Source organism: Zootoca vivipara, chromosome 5 (assembly GCF_963506605.1).
Source record: "Zootoca vivipara chromosome 5, rZooViv1.1, whole genome shotgun sequence".
In the NCBI taxonomy this organism is placed as follows: Eukaryota; Metazoa; Chordata; class Lepidosauria; order Squamata; family Lacertidae; genus Zootoca; species Zootoca vivipara.
Genome location: NC_083280.1, coordinates 90,207,787 through 90,227,230, shown reverse-complemented (window position 1 = coordinate 90,227,230; position 19,444 = coordinate 90,207,787).

The following is a 19,444-nucleotide window of genomic DNA, read 5'->3' as shown; positions in this document are numbered from 1 at the left end:
TCCTTTCTCCCTCCCCTCCCCTCCCTCTCCTCAGAAACATAGGATGCTGCTTTATACTTCTGGCCCTTAAACCCTGGAACCAGGAGAGCAGCTCCAATGTATCAACCTCAGCCAGTCCCTTTGGTGAAGGGTGGTGGCTCACTGGCAGAACATCTGTCCCGCATGCAGAAGGACCCCAGCATCTCCAGGTACTAGTAGCTCTGCAAAGCTCCTGCATGAAACCCTAGCGAGCCTCTACCACCCAGTGCAGTTACCAAAAATCATTTTTCAATAAATTGTACAATAATTGTACATTTGAATATCTACTTGCCATTATTCTGACTATGTCTCTGCTTTCAGAGCTAGTTATTACTTACATTATTACAAAAAACAGTAATAATTGAATGCAGTGACAATAATTTATGATAATAAAGAGTGGACACATAGTCCTACAGATACAACCGGCCCTTTGAGGGTGACCAAACTGCTGATGCGGCCCCCGATGAATTTGAGTTTGACACCCCTGCTCTAGAGGGTAGGATTCAAACCAATGGCTTCAAGAAAGGAGATTCTGACTAAACAACAGGAATAACTTTCTGACAGTAAGAGCAGTTCGACAGTGGAACGGACTCCCTTGGAAGGTGGTGGCCTCTCCTTCCTTGCAGGTTTTTAAACAGAGGTTGGGTAGCCATCTGTCATGGATGCTTTAGTTGAGATTCCTGCATTGGACTAGATGACCCTCAGGATTCCTTCCAACTCTATGACTCTATGATAACAAAATGCATAATAGTTCATAGTCTGATGGGATATTGTGTCCTGACCTGCAAGCAAGTTCTGGAGCACCAGGTTCAGTTGTTCCATTATGGAAAGCATGCTAACAACTTCCTCCTCCATCCCTAAATGCAACAGATAGAAAATATAGCATGCTATGCAGCAGGAAAGACTATTTCTATCCAGCTGGTGTGCAACAGGGCACCATCATGCCACCAAACACAAAGCTACCCTGTTTTACATCTCTCTGTTTACAGAGCTCGTGAGGTTGCTGTTAGTGTCTTCACTAAGCACTCTGTATCTATTTTAAGAGGGCATACAAGGTTGTCATTTTCTTCAAAGCCCAGTACATTTAGTGCTAAATATGTTAGCTTTGTTGGGCTTTGGATCAGTTCCTAAATGATGAAAATAGATTCATCTCTAATACTTCTCTTCCTTTAAAGGTGCACTAATTCGGCTCGCTCTCTTTTATCTCTCCCTAGATAATAATCTAAAGCCATTTTTTTCCTGCTATGCAAAAGGGGCTGTTAGGTATAGGGCCCCCGCCTTCTCTTCTTGAACTGCCCCTACAAGTGATATCTTGAGTGTCAGCTGCATTCGCTCCTTTGAAATTTGATTTGTCCTGCTGGTCCCGGTGCCCGACCGAGGGCGGGCCCTTTAATGTTAATATCGCCATTGGTAAATCATATGTATTTCGAGAATGCAATGTAACAGAACCTGTCCGATTGTTGACAGCCATGGGTTTCCATGGATTCCACAGCTTCTATTGTTTGTTTGCTCCTATATTTTGGCGATTCGTAGTGAACAGGTGTGGCTGGAATGCAAGAAGGCATTGCTTCAGCCATATTCACCAAGAAAAGACGTGAAGACTTCTTCAAGGAGACATCTCCTGCCACGTGACACTGCTTGGCCTTAGGCATCAGGGAATACTTTGTGCATTACCCAAGGGCAAAGGACTGACCAGCGGCTAAGCAAGCACAGTGCCAGCGTAACAGATGGGCATCCATGAGGTAGCCAAGAAGCCATGTATGTACATCAAGTGTATTTCAGAGCTGGATTCCCAGCCAAGAACAGCTGTCTATCCTTAGTTTAGATGCCTATAGTTTAGTGAGGGATCTGCCATTGCTAATCCAACTTCAGAGCAGGTTTAAACTTTCAGAAACATATAAATAGCTTTCCCTGCCACAGAAGGAGAGCTTTTGTCCCACTTTAAGCTGAGGGAGTTGAGTGTATAAATGGGGTTTAGGAGGACCTTTCAGTGCCCCCACTTACCTTTCAGGAGTGGTTCAAGTGGAAACTTCATGACAGAAGCATTATCTCCAAGCCAGTTCTCGGCAGAACAGGGACAGAGGGACAGAAAGGATCTCTCGTGAACACAAATTACATGAAAGTCTTGGAGCATCCAGAGATGTTGGAAGGGTTTGAAAGCATTCTGTGCTGAAACATCAGCATCAAGGGTGCCGACTTAAATAAAATATTGGGGGTTGGGGGAACATAATCACATGATGTGGTGTGCCCAAACTGTTTGAATGGCAATGCCATCAACTTTGGGGAGGGTCGAAGGGACCTCGGCTGCTAGAGGTTGGCTCCTATGATCAGCATGGAAAACTTGTGATGTTGTGCAACTTAAAAGCACCAGCAGTTGTGACACATTGGCTCTCCTCCTGCAGAGCACCGATCACTGCATTGCATGTGAAAGACTTAAGAATTTATCAGAGGAGAGATTCAGATCCTTGATACCAGCACAGTGGTGTTCATTTGCCAATACCTTGGTAAGGGGGAAGGAACATAATGTACCAGAAGAATCCTAGTGCTTCCGTCCTCTGCCAATGTTTTGCTTTTTACATTCTATACATTTATCGGGAAGCTGTGCACCAAATCATTAATGGCTTAATCATTTGGTATCTACATTAGCAACGTGATTATTAGTGTCCTTCCCAGAGACTAATGCCCACAGATGTGTTAAGTGTTGGATGTTATTTTTGGCAGTATCACCATCTTTCTATTTTGAATATGCCAATTTCATGGACAGCCTCACTTCATATACGTTATGTATTGTGCTCCCTGGAGTCATGGTAAGGATAACGTCTGGTTCATTTCTCAGCAGTGTGTTAATGTTTGAAGAAACCAAACACACCTGGGACCCAAACAGCACCTTTCTAGAAGCTCAGTATTAGGAAATGGATCAAATATGCTAGAACAACAAATACTGACTGTTGAAAAAGGCTTTAACGAAGAAAGCACAGAGGTACTGTGTTTATCTTATACAAGGTGGGGTTGGGGCAAAAAGTAGTAGTAGTACTTTTGTGATTAATAATAATAAAAATAATCACGAAATTAAAAGACAACTGCTTCTTGGGAGAAAAGTGATGACAAACCTAGACAGCATCTTAAAAAGCAGAGACATCCCCTTGCCAACAAAGGTCCGTATAGTTAAAGCTATGGTTTTCCCAGTAGTGATGTATGGAAGTGAGAGCTGGACCATAAAGAAGGCTGATCGCTGAAGAATTGATGCTTTTGAATTATGGTGCTGGAGGAGACTCTTGAGAGTCCCATGGACTGCAAGAAGATCAAACCTATCCATTCTTAAGGAAATCAGCCCTGAGTGCTCACTGGAAGGACAGATCGTGAAGCTGAGGCTCCAATACTTTGGCCACCTCATGAGAAGAGAAGACTCCCTGGAAAAGACCCTGATGTTGGGAAAGATTGAGGGCACAAGGATAAGGGGACGCCAGAGGACGAGATGGTTGGACAGTATTCTCGAAGCTACGAACATGAGTTTGACCAAACTGCGGGAGGCAGTGGAAGACAGGAGTGCCTGGCGTGCTCTGGTCCATGGGGTCACGAAGAGTCGGACACGACTAAACGACTAAACAACAACAACATTACAAAAAAATGATATTTTGTGCTCTTAACTTAGGAACAAATAGTCATGAGCCCATGAGGAATTTTGTATAAATAGAAGTGTATGGGAAGGGATATTCCCAGGAGCCTTTCCTTCTTAAGAGGAAACTGTTTCATTGGCATTTTTTTTTTAAATTGCACATACGTGTTATTAATGTTATCCATTTAGAGATTCTGAAGTTCATTTCTCTGCACCTGCAGCCAGGTTGCCTATGAATCACAATGGAATGTTCCTTTCCTCCCCCTTCCCCATAATAAAGGAATGTCCAAGTTAGTCATGCAAAAATGCACAGAAAACCACTTTGGAGTTGGTGGCAGTGAGAGTTGAGATTTCCGATGAAGCAATGTCTGCCCAGGTACACCATAGCTGGTGGCAGGTGCTCCTCACCAGTGACATCCCAGGGGATTCCAGTGACTGTGCTGGATCTAGAAGCATGCAGAGCACCTCCAAATTTTACTGTTATTATAATAGATTAATGATGGATGGATAGATAGATAGATAGATAGATGATAGATAGAGATGATAGATAGATAGATAGATGATAGATAGAGATGATAGATAGATGATAGATAGATAGATAGATAGATAGATGATAGATAGATAGATAGATGATTGATAGATAGATGATAGATAGAGATGATAGATAGATAGATAGATAGATAGAGATGATAGATAGATGATAGATAGAGATAAAGAATAAAGCCCAGTCTTTTATTTATTCATGAAACAAATAAATAAGCTCACCCTTCATCTGATGATCTCAGTGTGGGTTGCAACAAACCCTGCTACACTAACTTAAACCCCACTCAAAGCCCAGGCATAGAAATGTGTCCTGAACCAGCCCCACAAAAGCGAGCAATCATTTTGGGGTGTCAGGTGAACCTCTGAGGAGATCGAAACAAAATGAAAAAAATTCCTTCCAGCAGCACCTTAAAGACCAACTAAGTTTTTTATTTTGGTATGAGCTTTCGTGTGCATGCACACTTCTTCAGATACACTGAAACAGAAGTCCCCAGATGCTTATATGGAGAGAAAGGGTGGGGAGGAGTATCACTCCGAAGGGTGATGGAAATGGGTGATTGACTGACTGCTAGCTGTTGATGACTGTAAACGACTGCAAATGGTCTTGCATGAAAAAGCAAGGGGTGAGATGGCTGAAGATCGCTTTATCATGTATAATGAGATAAGAATCCAGCGTCTCTGTTCAAACCAGGTCTTTCCATGGTTTTAAACTTGGTGATAAGTTGCAATTCAGCAACTTCTCTTTCCAGTCTATTTCCGAAATTCTTTTGTAGTAAGACAGCTACTTTGAGATCTTGTATAGAATGTCCTGGGAGATTGAAGTGTTCTCCTATTGGTTTCTCTGTCTTGTAATTCCTGATGTCAGATTTATGTCCATTTATCCATTGGCGTAGGGTTTCTCCTGTTTGGCCAATATAGAGAGCTGAAGGGCATTGTTGGCATTTGTCATTCCTGAGGAGGAATGAGATGGGAAGACTCTATTCTGTGCCACCACAACACATACCTTCATAAAGGGCTTCTCCTGACAATCTTAGCACATGGGCATATATAGAGTTCCTGCAGATATTTTGGGCCAAAATCATTTAGGCCTTTATTTGTCAGCATTAGGGTCTTCCATTGGGCTCAGAAACAGAGACAGGCTACATGGTCCTCTTCAAACATAGTAGTTGACATCCTGGGTGCTGCTTTCTGCACTAGCTGTAGCTTCTAAACCATCTCCAGGAATAAACCCACATTATAGTAATCCTACTGGTCAGTTGCCAACCCTGTCCTCCATTTTGAATCAAGATGGCTGACTGAAATGTCACTTTAATGTGAATTTGCCCATTTTGGGGCATAGGGTTGGCCCGCTTCTCAAGATATAATTGACATACTCAGCACAAGGCTTCCTGAGGTAGGGGTGGTGGACTTCATCACTATTTGGACACCAGGTGCCATTTTGAATCAAAATATCAGACCAAAATGTGACTTTACCTCAATAAACCCACCATGTCATCAAAAAACCACAGAATTTTATGTCATGCAAAAATTATGGTGTATCTTACACAAAATAGCTTTGACCTTGGAAACGACTTTGCATTTTGTCTATGACCCATCACTATTGTGCTACATAATTTATTTTTATTGTAAGCAATAAAAAAACTATCTGTGAATAGGAGTATTTATTAAATAATGAACATATCTAAAATTTTACTGATGCTATTTTCCAGCTATATTTTGCTTCTTTAGCATCTCTCACTAATGTTAACAAGAAATACACCAGCATGCTGGGACTCCACCTGCCTCGGTACCTCTTTTCCTTGGCAGAAATCTCTTGGTGAAACTGCTCCCCATGTTCATTGCTTTTTTTTTAATAATAAATTTTTATTGATTTTGCAAAATAAACACAAGATACACAATCATATTTTGCCACCCTCTTCCATCCCCCCCCCCACAAGCTCCCCTCTGCCACAAGAGAACTCCATGCGGGGCGGATAGTCGAAGGCGGACCATTTTGTAGCTGGGTTTCTCCCCTCCCCACCCTCCCCCCCCCGAACCCACTCCTGCCACCAGTGGGGCCGAGTCACAGGGGAAGATAGGGCTGGGTATCCGCCGAGCTAACTTCCATACACTTCTTACCACAAAAATAAAAGAGTAAATAGAAAAAATAAAATAAAATAAAAAAACAAAGAAGAAAAAGAGATATAGAAAAAGAAGGAAAGAGGAAAAAAAATCTATTCAATTCTTAATTACTTAACATTGTTTTGGTGACTTCCCCAAGTCTCTCCCTCTTGATTTTCATAATTTTTTTATCACTATTAATGGCGGTTTCATTATTAAAATTTCAAATCAAACTTTTTAAACCTCAATTCCAACAGCTGATCATTACCTTTATACTTTAACTCTTATTTTAACTCACATTTTATACATCTTCTCCCTCCCCCCTATCCCACAAAGCCCCTTCTGCCACAAGGGGCCCCCTGGGTGGTGGGCATTTGAAGATGTTCCATTTTATAGCTTGGTTTTTTCACAGCCTCCCCCCTCCCCTCCAAGACTCCTCCCTGCCACCAAGAAGCCCCAGAGCTGAGAGGGGAAAGAGACTGCGGGCCACCAAACTATCTAAACAAATTATCATTTCATAATAGCTAGAAAACCACTATTTTCCCCCTCCTAAAACATTTTTTATGTATCCAATATCTTATTTTTCTACCCTTGCCTAATCTTCCTCCCAAGAAAACTTTCATAGAATTACCCTTAACTATTTCCTTTATATTAATTTCTAACCTTGATTAATTTCTAATTCCTCCTCCCCCGAGACTTTCCCCCCCATTTGGTACAGCGAGTCCGTAAAACAATCCATATTCCATTTCCATTTTTTCTACCTTACTTGTGCTTCTAACAATCTTCATCCCACTCCCATTCTGTCCCATTTTACCACCCCAAAATTTATCTTCTCCTTCTGCCCCTTCCTCTCCCCGAACTCCCTCCCTTGCCTATTCACAATTTCCCATGTTTCCCATGACATCAATTTCAATTCTTGTTCCTCCATTTCAACAAAATCAGGACTGTTGTAGCAGTCCTGATCTTCCATTTCTTCTTGTTGGGCATCCTCTTCTTCCTCCTCTTGACCATCTTGTTTGTCCTCAGGAATTAGATTCCCATTATCTGAATCTTTTTGCAAAACTTTGTTCGATTCCTGGCACTGCTGTCTATAGTCTCTTAGCTGTACGCTGAACTGTTGCTGCCCATTTGCAAGGTCCTCCACCAGTTTTAACAGGTTTAATACTCTTGTCTGGAAAACAGCTGCTCTGGATGTTGACATTTCTTCTCTCTCAGAGGCATAGATAAGAGAACAAAGAACAATGGAGTCTCAGGTTTCGGGTAGAAAAAGAATCCAACATGGCCAAAAAACAAATCCCAAAGTTCTAATAGTACAATCTCTTCTCTTAGCAGCCTAATCCTTTAAACTTTATTTTTGACAGCTGTCAAACTTCAGCACCTCGCCGTCTCTCCTGGGGTGCCGAATCCCGGTTTACAGAGGAATTTTCCCCACATAACCTCTTGCTTTCGCAGGGTCTTTTTTATTAAAGTCTTTCCCCCCCTTCGCCCTGCCTCCGGTGGGGAAGTTGTAGTCTTTTCTTGGTGGTTGTTAATATTCTATAACTTTTTCTCCCCGGCTTCGGGTTCACACACCGCCTCCCGATTCTTCAATGGGTAGAGACCGACTCCCGTTTTTAAGTCTCTTCCCCTGTCTCAAATGTCCAAATTCGCGTCCAAATTAAAATTTAATAAGATCAACTCACATTTGTCTGAAACTTTGGGAGAATTGGCCGCTGTAGCCATGCAGTCCTGCAGCGTCGCACCCTGGAGTTAGCGATCTAGTGTCTGCCGCGTCGCGGCTCCAATCCCGCCGCTCTCGGGGGCTCAGAAACCGAGCCTTCCCGGGGGGGGAGAGCCGCTTTGGACGCACCGGCAGACAAATCTGGCCCCAGGACGCTCGACTTGGGGATTTGGGGGGAATCCGCTTTCGCTGTAGCGGTTTTCCCTTGCTCCAAAGTGCCGAGGTCCGCTCAGCTGAACGGACCTCCGACCGCCATGGCGTCGCGACCAACCGGAAGTCCCCCATGTTCATTGCTTACAGCAACCAATTGGGGTGGGGAAAAGTCAAGATGTGAATCCTTGTTTTAGAGTATCATGTGCCACAGAGCTACCTTTTCTGACCAAGCCTAATACAACAGACATTGAAACGCTAAGAAGAGACTTGCTGGTTATTAGTAACAGGGAGTTTGTCTTACGGCACGTTTTCTAGATTTTATTGTTCTTAGAAAGGGTTAATAATAAGTACAATGTACAGTTGGATACCATGATGTCTGCTTCATAAGAAAGCCTGCATTTAATTAGGTCCTACGCAGAACCCTCTTAGGCTGACTGCTGAAAAGGAACAGTTTAAAAATAGCTACTCTGTTTTACTGGGCTTAAAACAGACCCAAGACCAGGGGTTCCCAAACTAAGGCCCGGGGGCCGGACGCGGCCCAATCGCCTTCTAAATCTGGCCCGCGGACGGTCCAGGGATTAGCATGTTTTTACATGAGCAGAATGTGTGCTTTTATTTAAAATGCATCTCTGGGTTATTTGTGGGGTATAGAAATTTGTTCATTTTTTCCCCAAAATATAGTCCGCCCCCCCCCCCCACAAGGTCTGAGGGACAGTGGACCGGCCCCCTGCTGAAAAAGTTTGCTGACCCCTGCCCAAGACCCTCTTTGTTACCAACAATGGCCAGCATTTTTTGGGAACATTTTTCCTTGCCATTTTGGAATACATGCCCAAAGAAACGGGAACCTTGCTAGAGCTAAGCAGGTCTCAGTCTGGTCAGTGTTTGGACCAGTGTTTGGATTTGTGGCACTTTAGGGTTTTTCATGGTGGGAGAAAGGTTGGATAGGCATGTAAGAAGATCGATCCATTTAATACCCCCCCTCTTCTCTGTTTTCTCCTATTTCCTCCATTTGGTTACTTTCTGCCCTCAAGTAATAACATCAAATAAAACATCAGGCAGCAGCACACACAAAAGGCCGAGACCTATCAGACAGGCGGCTGGGGGGGGGGAGTAGGTCCAAGCCTCCCTCCCTGCCTGCAAAATCAGTGCATCGATTATGTGGGGTGCAGGTTTTGTTTCCTGCAGGGAAGCCACTCGAGCAGTAGCACAGCTGTTAAAACAGGAGGATCTGATCCTATGCGGTACCAACCTCTTAGCCAGGCATAGGCAAACTCGGCCCTCCAAATGTTTTGGGACTACAACTCCCATCATCCCTAGCTACGTAACAGGACCAGTGGTCAGGGATGATGGGAATTGTAGCCTCAAAACATCTGGAGGGCCGAGTTTGCCTATGCCTGCTCTTAGCCTTGCCCCCAAATTATTTTGGGGGTGCACCTGAGGTACAGGGAGTGGCATTTCTTTTTTTCTTTCCTTTTTTCTTTCCTTTTCTCTTTTGTAATTTTGTTAAATTAATAACGAACCATGGTGAACAGAAAATGTCAAATCAATAATGTATAATGATCATGGATACTAAAGGTGTGGAAATAATTGTACAAAACCATTACGCTTTAATAAAGATGATTTATTATAAAAAAATAAAAAGGGAGTGGCATAGGGTGAATTGTCCTGATCTGGGGGCCACAGCTTGGGGCCACATGGAAGGAGGTCCATGCACAGTCCTACGATTAGGAGCAAGAAGATAAATGGGGAAATGATTAAGTACCATCCTTTTCTCATTCTGATCACTACACTACTGTAGAAGCAACATTTTCTGTTTACAAAATGGCCACGAGGATAATGGTAGATAATGCATATAGTGTTTAGTTTGGCCCCAAGTACCACTGAAATCACCATGATGCACTGTGAAATGGGCAAGGCACCCTTCTTAGAAAATGGATTCAGCATTTTGGTGCCAATATGTCTGTTTTGTCATCAATACTCTAAATATGTAAAGGTGGTGTTTTGAAATTGCTGAGCTAATGTACATTGATGTTGATTTTTATTCACCTTAATGTCAGCATTGAAAGCGGGCAATGCAAAAATGAGATTTTACTTAACCAACGTATTTTCTGGCATAAGTCTATGGCCATAAATAGGCCCTTGACTCATTTCCTTCTCTCCTGAGCTCTTCAAGAGTTGTCAACTATGGAAAGGAATGCACCTGGCTTCCTCCTCAGAGAGTTTCGGAGGAGTGGACTTAGCTTTACTCAGGAGCCAGCTCAAACTGGTTTGTGGCCTTTTCAAAATTGCTAACTGTGAGCTGTCCAAGGCTTGTCAATAACCACAACATTTTGGCTCACAAGAACAGTAAGTCATGAATGGGTAACTACTAACCTTGTGACAAGATCTTTGGATGTTGTACTTAATTGGAAAGTGTACATTCATTTTCAAATCCATTTTTCAAGAACCTTTGGCTCAACCATGTCTCCTGGGTGTCTTCTTGCAACCCAATGTGTTACATCAATGATAAATTTAGCTATTTGCCATACTGGATACAAAGACATGGTTCCAACTGTTATTTATATTACAGCAATAGCTAAACAGCCCAACTAAGAAATAGTTCTGCTTTTTGAAACCCTGTATGCATTAAGTCTTCTGAATAAAGGAGGAACATTGGACATATTATTTACATTTTGTAGATTGGAGCCAGATCAATGAGAAACATGCCTCACAAAATGTGTGGCTAAATCAACTCCCTGCTATTTTCCATAGTATCTCTGTAGACCGCTAGATCTTCTGGCTGCACCACATGAGGAATCACTATAGGATTTAAACAATCCAGCTTCAGGATCTGTAATTCCAGTGAGCACTCAGGGCTGGTTTCCTTAAGAATGGATAGGTTTGATCTTCTTGCAGTCCATGGGACTCTCAAGAGTCTCCTCCAACACCATAATCCAAAAGCATCAATTCTTTGGCGATCAGCCTTCTTTATGGTCCAGCTCTCACTTCCATCCATGGGGAAACCACAGCTTTAACTATACGGACCTTTGTCAGCAAGGTGATGTCTCTGGTTTTTAAGATGCTGTCTAGGTTTGTCATCGCTTTTCTCCCAAGAAGCAGGCGTCTTTTAATTTCGTGGCTGCTGTCACCATCTGCAGTGATCAAGGAGCCCAAGAAAGTAAAATCTCTCACTGCCTCCATTTCTTCCCCTTCCATTTGCCAGGAGGTGATGGGACCAGTGGCCATGATCTTAGTTTTTTTTTATGTTGACCTTCAGACCATATTTTGCGCTCTCCTCTTTCACCCTCATAAGCTTGACCAAACTGCGGGAGGCAGTGGAAGACAGGAGTGCCTGGCGTGCTCTGGTCCATGGGGTCACGAAGAGTCGGACGCGACTAAACGACTAAACAACAAAACAGCAGGATCCTAGAATTGTAGAGTTGGGTGGGATCCTGAGAGTCATCTAGGCCAACGCCCTACAATGCAGGAATCACAGCTGAAGGATCCCTAACAGTTGATCAACCAATCTCTGTTTTAGAACCTCTGAAAGTTCCTTTAGTTCCTTGGATGCAGTTTATCAAGGCCCTGGAGAGCTGAATTCAAAGTTCCATTTTGAAGTATGCGATTGATCAGGAGACTGCGGGATGAATGTTGGTCAACCGTGGGACTGGTTTGACATCGTGCACCCACCATACCTGCCAAGTTCCTCTCTGAAAAATAAGGGACCGGACCGGAAGTAGCATACCGGAAGTAGCGCGGCGGCCATTTTGGAACTGGGCGGAGCATGCTCAGAAGTGACTTTTGATGCTGCTGTGCCCAGTTCCAAAATGGCCACCGCACCAGAAGTCGCGCTGCAGCCATTTTGGAACTGGGCAGAGCAGCATCAAAAGTCGCTTCTGAGCATGCGCTGCCCAGTTCCAAAATGGCCGCCGCACCAGAATAAACCAGGGGAAAACAAAAAAATCCATTTTTCGGCTGGGGACAATGGGAAGACGGGAGAGTTGACAGCTATAGCACCCACCTACCCACTTGGGGAAGCAGTCAGCAAGCTCCTCTCACAAGAGGGAACGTTTTGCCACTGCGCACACCTGCCCTGTCGGTGAAGCAGCCGGCATCAGGGGAAGCAGGTGGCATGCACTCACCCACCTTGCACCCATCCCTGCCCCCTCAGGGGAAGCAGGCAGCACCCACCCTCCCACCCTGGACCCATCCCTGGGTGGTAGATCCCCTGCCAGTTTTTATATTGGATCATAGATCAAAGCCTACTTCAAGTTGAACATGCCTGCTGTATTTGATTCAATATACAACAAAACATGGGCAGTATGTTGTGCCCCTGCAATCCTGAGGTGACGGTTTCTGTCAGATGAGGAAGCAGAGGAGGGGGGTGCCAGATAGCAAGGATGGGCCCCCTGCCCCTCTGCTTGTTGCTAAATGAAAGGTCTAGACCAGGCATCCCCAAACTGCGGCCCTCCAGATGTTTTGGCCTACAACTCCTATGATCCCTAGCTAACAGGACCAGTGGTCTGGGATGATGGGAATTGTAGTCCAAAACATCTGGAGGGCCGAAGTTTGGGGATGCCTGGTCTAGACTCTAGAACATGGGTAGGCAAACTAAGGCCCGTGGTCCAGATCTGGCCCAATGGCTTTCTAAATCCGGCCTGCAGACGGTCCGGGAATCAGGGTGTTTTTACATGAGTAGAATGTGTCCTTTTAAATTATTTAAAATGCATCTCTGGGTTATTTGTGGGGCATAAGAATTTGTTCAATTCCCCCCCCCAAAAAAATAGGCCCCCCACAAGTTCTGAGGAACAGTGGACCAGCCCCCTGCTGAAAAGGTCTAGAAATGATGACACTGGTCATGTTTAAATTACAGATATTCTGAAACAAAAGATCCATGCTCTCAAAAGGAAGCCATTCTTTAGCCAATTTCAGCTCTAAAAAAAGGTCTTAATCTCAAGCACGTTTTTTGTAGAGCGCTTAGTAGTTTCAGCTGATATAGATAAGAAAGAAGATGGTAACAAGAACGGTATTACAAAAACCTGTTTGATAGTGCATACGATGGGTCTTCCTGTAAACCTCTCCACCGTAAGGGTAGAAGAAGCTACCGTGAGAGACATGAAACTACTTTTTCACTCACTGGTGCTCATTTTCCTTCTTTTTTCAGTCTAGCACAGTACAGTGGAACCTTGTTTTTTGAGCGTCTTGGAAGCCGGACGTTTCGGAAGCCGGACGCCGAAAACCCGGAAGTAATTGCTTCCGTTTTCGAAGGTGCCTCAGAAGTCGAACGGCTTCCGCTGCGTGTTTTTCTTTCTCCTCAATGGATTTTGCCAACCACCCATTGCTCCTCGGTTTTAGAACATTCCGGAAGTCAAACGGTCTTATGGAATGGATTACATTCGAAAACTGAGGTTCCACTGTACTTGACGCCATCACACTTTATGCTGTTCCTCTCTCTCTCTCATGTTATTGTTTATCCGAAGTAGGAATTGGGTAGCAGAGAGAGTAAAAGGGAAGGTACACAGAATGTTATCAGACTTTTGCTTTTTGTAACAGAATCCAGGCCATCCTAAGATTTAAACAATTTGAATCCTAGACTCCAGCATGACCTCTTTTGGGGAAAGGACATAATCAGTTGAAAGGTCAATTAATTTGACTGCACATCTTGCTGGGCACCAAGCAATGGACCCGGCCATTTTGTGCACACTTTTAATGTAAAGCATGCAGTTTCCAGTGCTTTCCCATTTGTTCACCTATAACATGCATTTTGCACACATCTTTTAAGTACAAAAGTATATTTTTGTGTGCGCTTTTTTACACAACCAAAAATGCATTGCAAACTCTGGAGAAGTGTGTCATCCAACTGGATATTGTGTTACAATCCAAATTCAAGTTTGGGAGTGTGAAATCAGATCGGTTTGCTGTGTGAAGCAGATCAAACGAATTCCTCTCCCATCAATCACGTGCATTTCCACTTACTAAGCCATAAATTCTATTCAGCTGACATACTAGCTACCTTCATAGATATAAAACATTATTAGGTCAATTAGGACAAAATCATTGCTGAAAAATATCTTAATCTGATCTGCGTCTGTAAACTGATAATCATGTTTTATTTTTGCAAGCAATTATTGTGATCATTACTGAAATTTGTATAAAATATAACTGAGTGAATGGATTTATAAATTTGTTCATCTAAAGAAGTCATTTTATAACTCCAATTATTTGGAGACAAAAACCAAAGACTCCATAAATTGATAATATTTTACCATCATATCCATTCAAACTATCAGCCATTCATGTATCATGTTTCCCCATGATCATTTGTCAGTATAAAATAGTTTCTGTATTACTGATGATAGACTCTGAATGCAAATACATTCTCCAGCACTTATGATAGCAATAACAGCTTTATTTATAGTTAATAGGGGCTGTCATTGCCTTTAAAATTCAAATATAGCAGAAGTTGATTGAAGTCTCTTTGGATTAAATGCCACCCACTTGTCTTTGAGTGTAATTTTGAAGACGCAAAAGTTGAACAGTTGGGGCAGTATCAAGCAGCCTGGTTTAAATAACTGAGGCATGGAGCAATAAGGACACTAATAGAATTTCAGTGTTGATTCTTTCCATAACCTTGACAAGGAAGAAAACAACCACAACTTGTCTCCATTCAGAAAGAAAAAATAACTGAACATCTGATATAGGGCAAATGCAAAGGTGTGGGTTCTTTGAGGGCCAACCCATACTTTCTAGCAAAACCCCAGCTTTCATTGTTTAGTGGGTCCATACTTGTGCACATTTTATTTTTGCCCTGAAACCCTCTTTCTCATTTCTTTGTCCGCTCTAGGCTCCCAGGTCTCATTGCTCCCTCCTTCCTCCTTGTTCTTAAGAGAGGTTGTTGAGAGTCAGTGTTGTATGGTGGTTAGAGTGTCAGACCCAGGTTCAAATCCCCACTCAGACATGATGCTGGCTGGTTGACCTTGGGCCTGTCGCTGCGTCTTAGCTTAACCTATCTCACAGGATTATTGTGGGGATTTTTTTTTAAAGGTTGCTAAGGGCACTCTAAGCTTCTGAACTTGTTGGTCCAGCTCCCTTCCCTGGAAACAGTGGTCCTTTTATTTATTTTAATTTTTAGATTAGAATTATGCTACAATCAGGGTTAAACCACTGAGCCTAGGGCTTGCTGATCAGAAGGTCGGCGGTTCGAATACCTGTGACGGGGTGAGCTCCTGTGGGTGGCGCTGTGGGTTAAACCACTGAGCCTAGGGCTTGCTGATCAGAAGGTCGGCGGTTCGAATCCCTGTGACGGGGTGAGCTCCCGTTGCTTGGTCCCAGCTCCTGCCAACCTAGCAGTTCGAAAGCATGTCAAAATGCAAGTAGATAAATAGGAACCGCTACAGCAGGAAGGTAAGCGGCGTTTCCATGTGCTGCTCTGGTTTTCCAGAAGCGGCTTTGTCGTGCTGGCCACATGACCTGGAAGCTATATGCCGGCTCCCTCGGCCAATAATGCGATATGAGTACCGCAATCCCAGAGTCGGTCACGACTGGACCTAATGGTCAGGGGTCCCTTTACCTTTACCTTTACGTTACAATCAGAATACATGTACGAGCATTTTAATTTTGCATAATAGGGTCATTTGGAAAATGAGGAGGAAATCATGAGTCTCAGCTAGGCAACAACTCACCCGTTCTCCAAGATTCTTAGATTTCGTGGTACCTTAAAGACTAGCACATATATTGTGGCATGAACTTTTATAGAGATGAACCTGTTTTTACCATAACATTAAGTGAACAGTGAGTACATCTTGTGAGGATTGAAGGAGCGGTGTTTTGCAAGGCGAGATTAAAATAGTGAAAAGATGTCAAAAAACGTAAGTAAGATCAGTGCTATTTTTCTAGAAAAGAAGTGCCGGAATTCACCATCAACACCCCCCTTATTTTCTTATAACGGCAATGGCACCCACCTGAGAGGTTCCGGAACTTAGTTCTGGCAGGTTCCGGCTGAAAAAAAGCCTGAGGTATGATGCTATTTTAAATAAACATTTATCGCTTTTATATCCTACCTTTCCTCCAAGGGGTTCAAGGCCATTTACGTGGGTTGCGTTTCTTCCTATTTTATCCTTTGCGATGGGTTGGATTGAGAGGTGGTTTCTAAAAATCAGTCTTTACTGTCATTTTCTATCAACTCAGAACCGGCGCCAGCCTTGTGCTACTCAGTCTCAACAAGGATTTTTCACAACAGAACATCCCCTTGAGACACAGTTTTGCTGTATGATAGAAAGCAACAGCAAGAAAAGCAAGCAGGTGATTATTTTTTACACCATGGATTGAGAGATGTTGACTAGCCCAAGTCTCCTGGTGAGCGTCATAACTTACTTGGGGTTTGAATCCAGATCTCCTGGTTCAGCACGCTAATCCATGAGTCAGCCAACGAAAGGAAGCAGGATTCCTGCCTTAAAGATTCGAGGACACACTTCATTGTCTTTTACAATTTCCTTAGGCCAAAGATGCCATTGCTCAATGACTGGAAAAGGCATGTGCTCCAAGCACCATGGCCCATCCCGAAATATACTATTGTGTTTTCTCTTTAATTAAATCTGCCTGGAAAGAACCCAACTCCCTTCACATTTCTTTCCCTGCCCCCAGTGGCCCATTCTGGAGGTTCCCTGTGAATTCCTCATGCTGCCCCAGGTCCCCCCGCCATTGGTTGGGCTCCCTCTGCCACCCAACATACAGGGGAGGTGATTTGTACAGTTTATTAAATTAATCTCGAAGAAACATGAACATTCCAGGCTCGCTGTTGGCTAAGTATGTGTTTTATCTTGCAGTCTGTTCCATGACCTGGAGGAAGCCAAAGCAAGTTAAGCAGATGTGTGAGTTTGGCCCGGGGGGGGTGACCCCACTCTGCCCACAAAATCCCAAACTGGCAGTTGTTGTTGTTTAGTAGTCATTTAGTCGTGTCCAACTCTTTGTGACCCCATGGACCAGAGCATGCCAGGCACTCCTGTCTTCCACTTCCACCCGCAGTTTGGTCAGACTCATGTTAGTGGCTTCGAGAACACTGTCCAACCATCTCGTCCTCTGTCCTCCCCTTCTCCTAGTGCCCTCCATCTTTCCGAACATCAGGGTCTTTTCCAGGGAGTCTTCTCTTCTCATGAGGTGGCCAAAGTATTGGAGCCTCAGCTTCAGGATCTGTCCTTCCAGTGAGCACTCAGGGCTGATTTCCTTCAGAATGGATAGGTTTGATCTTCTTGCAGTCCGTGGGACTCTCAAGAGTCTCCTCCAGCACCATAATTCAAAAGCATACATTCTTCAGCGATCAGCTTTCTTTATGGTCCAGCTCTCACTTCCATACATCACTACTGGGAAAACCATAGCTTTAACTATACGGACCTTTGTCGGCAAGGTGATGTCTCTGCTTTTTAAGATGCTGTCTAGATTTGTCTTTGCTTTTCTCCCAAGAAAGATATATCATTTTTTGTAATGTTGTTGTTGTTTAGTCGTGTCCAACTCTTTGTGACCCCATGGACCAGAGCACGCCAGGCACTCCTGTCTTCCACTGCCTCCCGCAGTTTGGTCAAACTCATGATAGTGGCTTCGAGAACACTGTCCAACCATCTCGTCCTCTGTCGTCCCCTTCTCCTTGTGCCCTCCATCTTTCCCAACATCAGAGTATTTTCCAGGGAGTCTTCTCTTCTCATGAGGTGGCCAAAGTATTGGAGCCTCAGCTTCAGGATCTGTCCTTCCAGTGAGCACTCAGGGCTGATTTCCTTCAGAATGGATAGGTTTGATCTTCTTGCAGTCCATGGGACTCTCAAGAGCAGGGGTCAGCAAACGTTTTCAGCAGGGGGCCAGTCCACTGTCCCTCAGACCTTGTTGGGGGCCGGACTATATTTTGAAAAAAATATATGAATTAATTCCTATGCTCCACAAATAACCCAGAGATGCATTTTAAATAAAAGGACACATTCTACTCATGTAAAAAATGCTGATTCCCGGAACATCCGCGGGCCAGATTTAGAAGGCGATTGGGCCGCATCCGGCCCCCGGGCCTTAGTTTGGGGACCCTGCTCAAGAGTCTTCTCCAGCACCATAATTCAAAAGCATCAATTCTTCGGCGATCAACCTTCTTTATGGTCCAGCTCTCACTTCCATACCTCACTACTGGGAGAACCATAGCTTTAACAAAAATTGGCAGTAAAGTAGATCAAATTCATGTGTTTGTATTTACAGGTAAAAAGCCAGCAGGTGTATGGGGGTTTTGTGCCACGTGTAGGGAGATCTCCCCGTTGGGCAGAAGTCCAAAGTGCAATTAGCTCCTGGCTCTCTGGGAACAAGTTTGTTTTCTTGAGTCAAGGTGGTGGAACTGGAAAAGATAAGAGAGGATGAGAAAGGGTGGGGGGGGGTGAGGCCTTCAGGGACATTATAGCTGCATTCCACTCTCACAGTCATAGTCCCCCCCAAACAAAATGTCAGGGAGAATGAATGTCTCAGAGAAGGAGAGAATTGCTTTGAGGAAGACATTCTTTGGGGGAAAACATTCTTTGGGAAACATTCTTTGGGGGACAAACCACTACCATCTCTCTGGGGGAGAAGGGATTGTGGTAGTGGGCAATTCAATCATAGTTATGGTAGGTATTCAGTCTACAGGGCAAATTGCCTGCAAAGGCGCAACGGTTACGGCCTGCATCTTCGGATATTGCCTTCAGAGGGTGGAAAAGAATATGTGAAAAATTATTTTGGAACAGGTTCTTGAGGAAATATTTTTAAGAAGGAGTCAGTATGTATTTACTGCTCTTTTCAGAGGTCACTCCAGAAAGAAGAAGAAAAAATCTGCAAAGAAGATCTATTCTAGTAGATCAATCCTGCCTCCATGAGGATTATTTCAAAAGTACTTCCTCCCTGGAAGCAAAGTTTCCTAGGAACTGCCCTCTTTCTTGCCTCTATAGCAAATTCCACCTTTGGTCTTTAAGGAGGCCTTATAAAACAACAGGAGCATTTCCCAACAGTGACCTCATGTTTATTTGCTTGTTTGCTTGTTTGCTTTCTTGCTTGTTTGCCCTCCAGGAAACTGGCTCAAGACTGCTTAACTTGATTTGCAAATACTGTTGCCCAGCCTCCAAAGCAATGCCTGCATTTGATCACCGCTGGCTTCAACGCAGTATCAGAAGCTCCGCATCTCCTTTTCTCAGAACCACGGAGACAGCAGGAGTGGGAGCTCTTTCCAAATGTCAGTGTTTCAGTTTGCAAGGAGGCACTTTGTTATCAGATAGTTTCCATTCAAGTCATTTAGCCAAGCTCACTGGCTGGCGTCATTC